Consider the following 7,180-nt stretch of genomic DNA (forward strand, 5'->3'; position numbering starts at 1 on the left):
TGAGGAATCACTGGGATTCCTGTGGTAAGGAAATTTGACTGGGGAACATCTGGAGTCCCATTTGCTGTCATCTGGATTGGACTTGGGAGTGTTTGGATGCTAGCACTGGACTGTGAGATAACTAAGTTTTCACTGACAGGGTTGGGTACTTGTGGGATCCCTGTGGAACAATGGGGAGCTTGGGGCCCACCTGTGGTCTGCGACTGAACTGTTGAAGCGGAACTACCAGTAGCTAAATGGTTATGCAAAGCTTTGTCTATGTCTCTTTTCAAGTTACAAACAAGCTTCTGTATTTCCTGCACCTCAACTTCCTGAGCTTTTTCCATCGCCCAAACCATCCCCAACTTGGACATATTTTCCCACATTTCATTACTAAGTTTATCTAAGTTGCACTTATCTTCCTGTAAGAGTTGGATTCCAGTGTTTGTTAGCTCACTCCTTATGTCCTGCTCTATTCCATCAGCCAGTTCCTTTGTTTTGATAAATGATCTAGAGAGCGCAGCTTACAAAGGGAAAAGAGGGGGCCAAATCGCAATCGGTGCCCTGGAAGGCATCGATGTGGGTATTTGGGAGAAAGGACGAGAGTACCTCGTCTACGTGAGATACGAGCTTTGCCCTCTACCAGAGCAAAATGGTGAGCCTGGGCCAATGTTTGAGCGAGAGGGAAGTGACGCCTTCGCTAACTGTGTTGTGAGCTATGTTGCCGACTTCTTGAGGAATTGCGGCACCTCGCGCTCCCTTGGTCTAACCAAGACACGAGGCAAGATCCTCGAGCGATTTGACAAGAAGCTGGCCACTACGGGATGCACCAAAGAAGACCCCTTTGAGATGGAAAGGAAGCTCGAGGTAAAGCTAGTAGCCGTGGACGCCCTGGGTAACGTCCTGTGGGACTCGGGGAAGTACGAGACTAAGACAAGGATCACCATCCCTTGCAACAATAACCACGCCTGGGCGGAGCTTCCGACTGAACCACCTGCGATCGCGAGGGTCCACGGCCTAGACTTCGAGGCTAAGAGGGAGCTTCGTTCGTTATGCCAGGGGGAGGCAGCGCTTCGCGCCACCAGTGCTGCCACAAAGACGCGCGAGGCGAAGGTGCGAGAGGTGCTCATCCGCTTTATAAACAGGGCGATCCCCAGAAGCACGAGGATCTGGCTGTGTGGGCGTGTTATAGTCAGGCACGAAGGCAAACTGTACCGATCGGGACAAGACGGATGGGCTATCGACAGGGCGTTTACAGACAAGACTGGACATGATCCTCAATGGCTCCCTGATGATCACCCAGCCTACCAAGAGTACACCGAAGCTACGCACTCGATTGGCGGCGCAATAGGGTATCGCTTCAAGAAGTGGACCCAAAGAGAGAACATCAGGCCAACGCCTCTTAAATACAGGGACGTCTGGCGAGCGGCGCAGGTTGAGTCCAAAGTGTGGAATAGCAAGGAAAACTTAGGGGCGCAGCCTCATGCGCACATCGACATGCGTGCGGCGTACCTAGGATGCGAGGACAGCGTCTTCGGCGGCGCCTCGGACGCCATTGATTTGGTACGGCTTCCCTACGAACGTGTATCGCATCGCGGATGTTGCGGGACGGCCATTGAGCGAGGTTCTTCAACTGACCGGGGCCATTCAGCTGACCGAGTGGGGGTTCTGTAAGGCCTGCCACCCCTACACTTTCGGGAGGGTAGGGCAGCACTTGGAACAAAACGAGGGCTGGATTACCACGCCAGAGCTCAAGGACCTGTTAGACTCGGGTGACCTCGTCATGGCCGCGGCGAGGGAGGTGTTGTATAGCGTCGGAAAAAAGGACTCCATCAAGTTCCCCCGCTCCAGCCCCGGTGGCGAAGACTCGCAGGGTCGAGATCTCGCTGTCCGTTTCGTAGGCAAGTGCGCTCGCCATGGCGACGAGTCCTCGATCGTAGTCCGCGACCGTGAAGAAGCCGCGTATCTGACAAACCTCCTTGCGGGCACCGACCAATTACTTAACTTCAAGCATGCCGACGGGGCTCATCTGATCCAATACAAAGACGGTGTCCGGCGCTCACAATGGTACCATATCAGGGCCTTCGTCTTGGCGTACACAAACATAGCGTTGCGACGCATGTTGAGGCGGATCCCTCGCGAAGACGTCCTCCGAGTGTGCACAGATGCCATATACGCAAAGGCGGTGCCCAGTGGTGTGAAGCCCGTGAAGCGAAATCCGAGGTATGGAGAGTGGCGCCAGAACACATGTTCCGCGGCCGCAACGTTGTGGTGCTCACCCCCGAGAACGACCTCGCCCACGACCATCGCAACAACCCGCGCCTCGCGGTGAAAGCTCAAACCTACCACCACTACCTCTGCATACCAGCGGAGAAGCCGATAGAGGAGTGGAGACCTTCCGAGCTGGGGCACAAACTCGACCGTCTTGCAGAAGTAATCATCATTGACGAGTGCTGTAAGGTACAGACTAAAGTGCTACGCGCCATCCTAGGGTATCTCGCCACGCGGCCGTGTCAGGTAGTGTGTTGTGGCGACTATGGGCAGGTCCCGCCCTGGGGAGATAAAGAGGGGCCTCACGATATGCTCAAGGAGTGGGCATAAGGGAACATCCGCTGGTTCGAGTCCGACTACCGCTGCAAGTGTGAAGACTGCGGAAAGCCGTACAGTAAAGGCGACTGCGGCTCTGCCGCGCCCTCCTCCAGGCTCCACGACATAAAGATCCGGATTTGGTGTCAGCCAGACTACCAACAGCTTGAGGTGTTTCGAGAGGAGTGGGATGGGGTGGCGTTCGATGCGGCGATCGAGCAGGCCCACCCAAGCGATATGTGGGTGTGCTCGACCAACAAGATGGGGGCCCTTGTTCAGCAGCGATTGGTAGAGCACCACAGGAAAAACTACCCCCGATTGCCAGCAACCATCCGCTTTGACCCCGATCCTAGCATCGCGCATCGTTTTTGCAAGCAAGGGCGGCCGGTGCCCGTGCCAGGCAAAAGGGGTGAGAGGTCCCTCTCGGCGTGGTCCTTAACGGGGGACAGTCCACCGGGTGCAGGGCAAGACCATCCAGAATCCAAGACGTCTGTTTATCATAGACCACAGCTTAGAGGGCTGGATCACGAATGCTGTATACACCGGCATCTCCCGCGTGCGGCTCGCCGACCAGATAGTCCGCGTGATCCCCCCCGATGACACCCCGGGTGCCTTTGTTCCCACAGGACTGCAGGCTACGCCTAGTGAGAGCTCATTATAGCGCGAATCAAGCGATACGCTATAGACGACAGGCAAAAGGGTCGCACGAAGTACACGGTGCCGCACCATGTTCTGACGGTAGACCACGTGCTCGGCATGATTGCTGACGCGGAAAAGAAGTGCACGCTCTGTGGCACTCAGCTTTTGCTTCAGGGGTACACCAAGAGTCATCCCCAATGCTTCAGTATCGACCGGCGGGACGACAGTCAGGGTCACTACAAGTGGAATGTCAGACTCACGTGCCTCAGCTGCAATAGAAGGCACAAGCGCTGATCACGCTAGGGTGGCGCTAGCGTGGCGCTATGGTGACGCTAGCGCGACCAGAAGATTTGTTCGATCGCGCTGGCGTCACGCTACGCAACTGCGATCGCGTGAAGCCGTGCTTAGAGTACACCGTGTAATACAACACTGGCTGTCCGGGCTCCATGACCCTCTTTAGTATTGGGTACGCCTTGCTTGTCCACCACGGATCACTTGCTTGTCCTGAAGGTCTTCCTCGTTTACGGCGATGCACACCTCCGTTCCGACCTCTAAGGGGAATTCTAAGGGGGACTTTTCGGCTTTGAAAGGCACGCGCCTCAGCTTTATGGCGTCCTCAGGCGCAAGGCCAGTCATGCGAGCCTTCGTTGCGTTCATGTCCGAGATGACGATTGGCAAAGCAGTAACCCACTCGCGGTTTGTCTTGCCGGACGCAAGCTCCTTCGAGTACTGCGCACGAAATAGGCGCTGCGCCAGCAAGCGATGGAAAGACTCGGCGAAAGCTTGGCTCCTGTGGTGCCCTGGCTCAGCCCGTCGGACCTCCACCCCGTGGTCTGTTAGGAGCTTTGTGGTGGCACCCTTGAACTCCGTGCCGTCATCAACCATGAGGACTTTAAGCCATGTGAGAGGTCCCTCTGCATAGATGCCAGCGAGTTCGCGGGAGACGACGGCCGCGCTCTTAGTCCTCAGCGGGCAGGCGGCTTTATATCGTGAAGCAACGTCAACGACAGTCAGGGCATACTTGTACCCGCGGTCGGTTGGCAAGAATAGCAGGTCCGACTGGTGGATACGGTTTGGTATCTGCTCCGAGAAGTGGGCGTAGGTAGTTGGAGGAGGGGGCGTCTGTGTGTAGCCCCCGACGGGCTGCGAGCTTACCCACTTGCGCACTCGATCTATGGAGGCTGAGCCCTTGGGAAGTTTGGCATGCAGAGCGGTCACTCCCTGGAAGCCGCCTCTGGCGTAGTATATAGGACGAAGGAACGCATCGAGTTCTTCGTCGGACATGCGCTTGCCGTTCCGGCGGGCCATTACGTGTGTATACGTATACGTATACGCGATGCGTTGCAACCGCATGTATCAGTCTCCAACAGGCGGATGCCGTCTCTTACGCCTTCGGCGTACGCATACGCGCAGCATGGAAAAAGGCCGCCTAGATGCCGGAACGCGTTTCAACGGCAGCTGCATCACAGCAAGCGGCTAGCTGCGTAGCCGATGGCGAGAGCGCCGGCGCCAATGTACGCCAACTCGGCGTTCTTCTGCGTTTTGCTGGGGATGTATTAGTCGGACAGCTCGGGGGCCCGCATCGACTCCAGGGATTGTTTCAGCCGGGTCTGGTTGTAGAATTTGAGAGCGTAGTCGGTGAAGTTCTGCTTTGCGAGGGACCCTCTCTCGCGACTTTGAGCTTGCCAATCGAGGATTTTTTGTCGCCGGTGTTGGTAGCGTCCATATTCTTGTTGGTATTTCTCTAGGGCCTTGTCGTGCCTCTCCTTCTCAGCTAAGGCAGGGCTCTCATCGTTCGACAGGAACTTTGCGAGGTAGTTGCCGCCAACGAATGCAGTCGCGTTTAGGACGGCGCCGCCAACCAAAATCGCGATAGAGGCCATGTTTGTGCGAAGCACTACTGCAGTAGTGTACACTACTACACAGGCAGGATCTTCTGGTCCTCAAGGTAACCCTTCAAAGCGACAGCACCTGCAACGGCGGCAGTCGTTTTTGCGTAGTTCATGGCGTTCGCGGAGGGGTCTTTGGTGAAGTCCTCGCATAAGACCTTTCGCACAACCCAGCCGATACCGGCGACGAGGCCGGTTATGACTGCGGCGTCGGTGATGGTCTTTGTGATCTTGCTCTGCTGCGTCGTCGACATTATATACGTATATGCACGGACGTGCGGATATGGGTGGGGCCCTCGTGTCTAAATGTCTGCTTACTCCATGGATAACAGCCGAGATTTGCATTGTCCTGGAGCGCGAAGCGCTGTCGCCGGAACGCGATCCTTGGTCTGCTGTGCGGCCGCCAGCGGCAGCCTTGCGGGTGGAGTCACGCCGTCGGCCGCTACATGCGGACCGGTAGCATGCGGATCGGTAGCTCGCTGGTTAAAAGCTGGTGTACGAGTGAACGCGGCAGCCAGCTCCCGCCTACTGTGTAAGGGCCGATCAATGACACTAGAAGACCAGCGAGCCCGATAACCGAGCTAGCCGACCAAGCAGAGTTGCTTTCCGGGGCTGGTGTGTGTGTGATGCCATCGCGAAGCGCGGCATCGTCGGCGCGCGCACGCAAGCCCTGCGGCTCGCTCGACCCCGGGGCCACCGGCGACTGCACGACACGAAGTGCCTCTTTCTTCGCTCTGTTAATTCGGTTCCACTTTGCCAAGCGCCTTCCGGCTTCGACTCGTCCAGGGTGTTTAGGTCGGGTCGCGGGTGGTTCGGGACTCGTGATTCTCTCCGCCAACGCCGAAGGCGTACGAGCAGGTTCTTGAGCAGCTTGTTTGTCAGGTTCCGCTGACGTTCCGGCAGGCTGGGCACTAGTACTTTCTTGAGGTTCCTCCATTTGTGTGTGTGTCAACACACACGCGGTGTCAACTACTTGGTACAAAGCAGTAGAAGAAGTGGCAAGCTTTCAAATGAACGTCTACTCTGGGATGGCAGACTCGCTACTGTCCGTGTGCCGTTCCGGCATGCAAACCACAGGTGAGTCCGCGGCTGCTACCTCGCGTTGACACCGCGTGTCAGCGCTTGCCGTTCCGGCGGTGTTCACATGACGTGCTATGTGTAACGCCCCGGCGGCTAAAGCCATCAAACGACCGCAGCGTAGAGACAGGCTTCCGCACAATGTGCGGAGCTCGTTGTTGATGATGTAGTCGGACACTAGGTCGTTGTGAAGATCGGCCACACTGTCTATCGGCAGCGCCATGCCTACTAGCTTGGTCGTAAGCTTCAGAAAGCTGTCTGCCAGGGCGCCTGTACTCCGGCTGTCTAGAGCGGTCTCGTATCGCCTCTCGTACTTCCTCACCTCCTCGGCGCTCATGCGTTTGACGGCGTCGTGAGTCAGGGCCTTGCCTACCATTTCTCTCGACTTCCCCGAGGCTACGAGAATCGCGAGTTTCTCCCTCGCGTCTGCTATCTCAGTTTGCTCACCTCCGGTTGCCGTTTAGGCAGGATGCGTCGAGCAGTCCAACGACTCGACGGCCGGAAGGCCTGCGACGCCCCCCTCAAGAAGACTCTCGAAGTGTGTGCACACACACGTTATGCCCTAGGGCGGTGGTTACCGTTCAACTAGGGCGGTGGTATAAGGGTGACGCAAGCAAAACTTTAACTTCGAGAACTTTTTCGTCTTGAGGGCCTTCATGTACTCTTTCATCTTCTCTTCTGAGAGCTCCGCGCTGTAGTCATGCAGGATAGCTTTCATGTCCGCCTTGCTCGGGATATAGAAGACCACCAGGGCCGCGATGTTCTCGCGGAACGGCTTCGTGATGCTGGTGAGCTGCTGCGTGATCACCCACCCGCTAATACCCACGTGGCGCGAGCTGGTCAGAGCGCCTCTTTACGTCTTTCGAGGCCGCACAGTCGTCGAGTATGATTAGCGTATTAGTGCCTTCGAAGAGAGCGGAGACAAACCTCAGCAGTATGTCGATCTGACCCGCCTCAGGTGCGATGACAAACAGACGATTGTCGCCCTCGCAGAAGCCACCGTATGTTTA

The sequence above is a fragment of the Nematostella vectensis genome, chromosome 2 (genome assembly GCF_932526225.1).
Source record: "Nematostella vectensis chromosome 2, jaNemVect1.1, whole genome shotgun sequence".
Lineage (NCBI taxonomy): Eukaryota > Metazoa > Cnidaria > Anthozoa > Actiniaria > Edwardsiidae > Nematostella > Nematostella vectensis.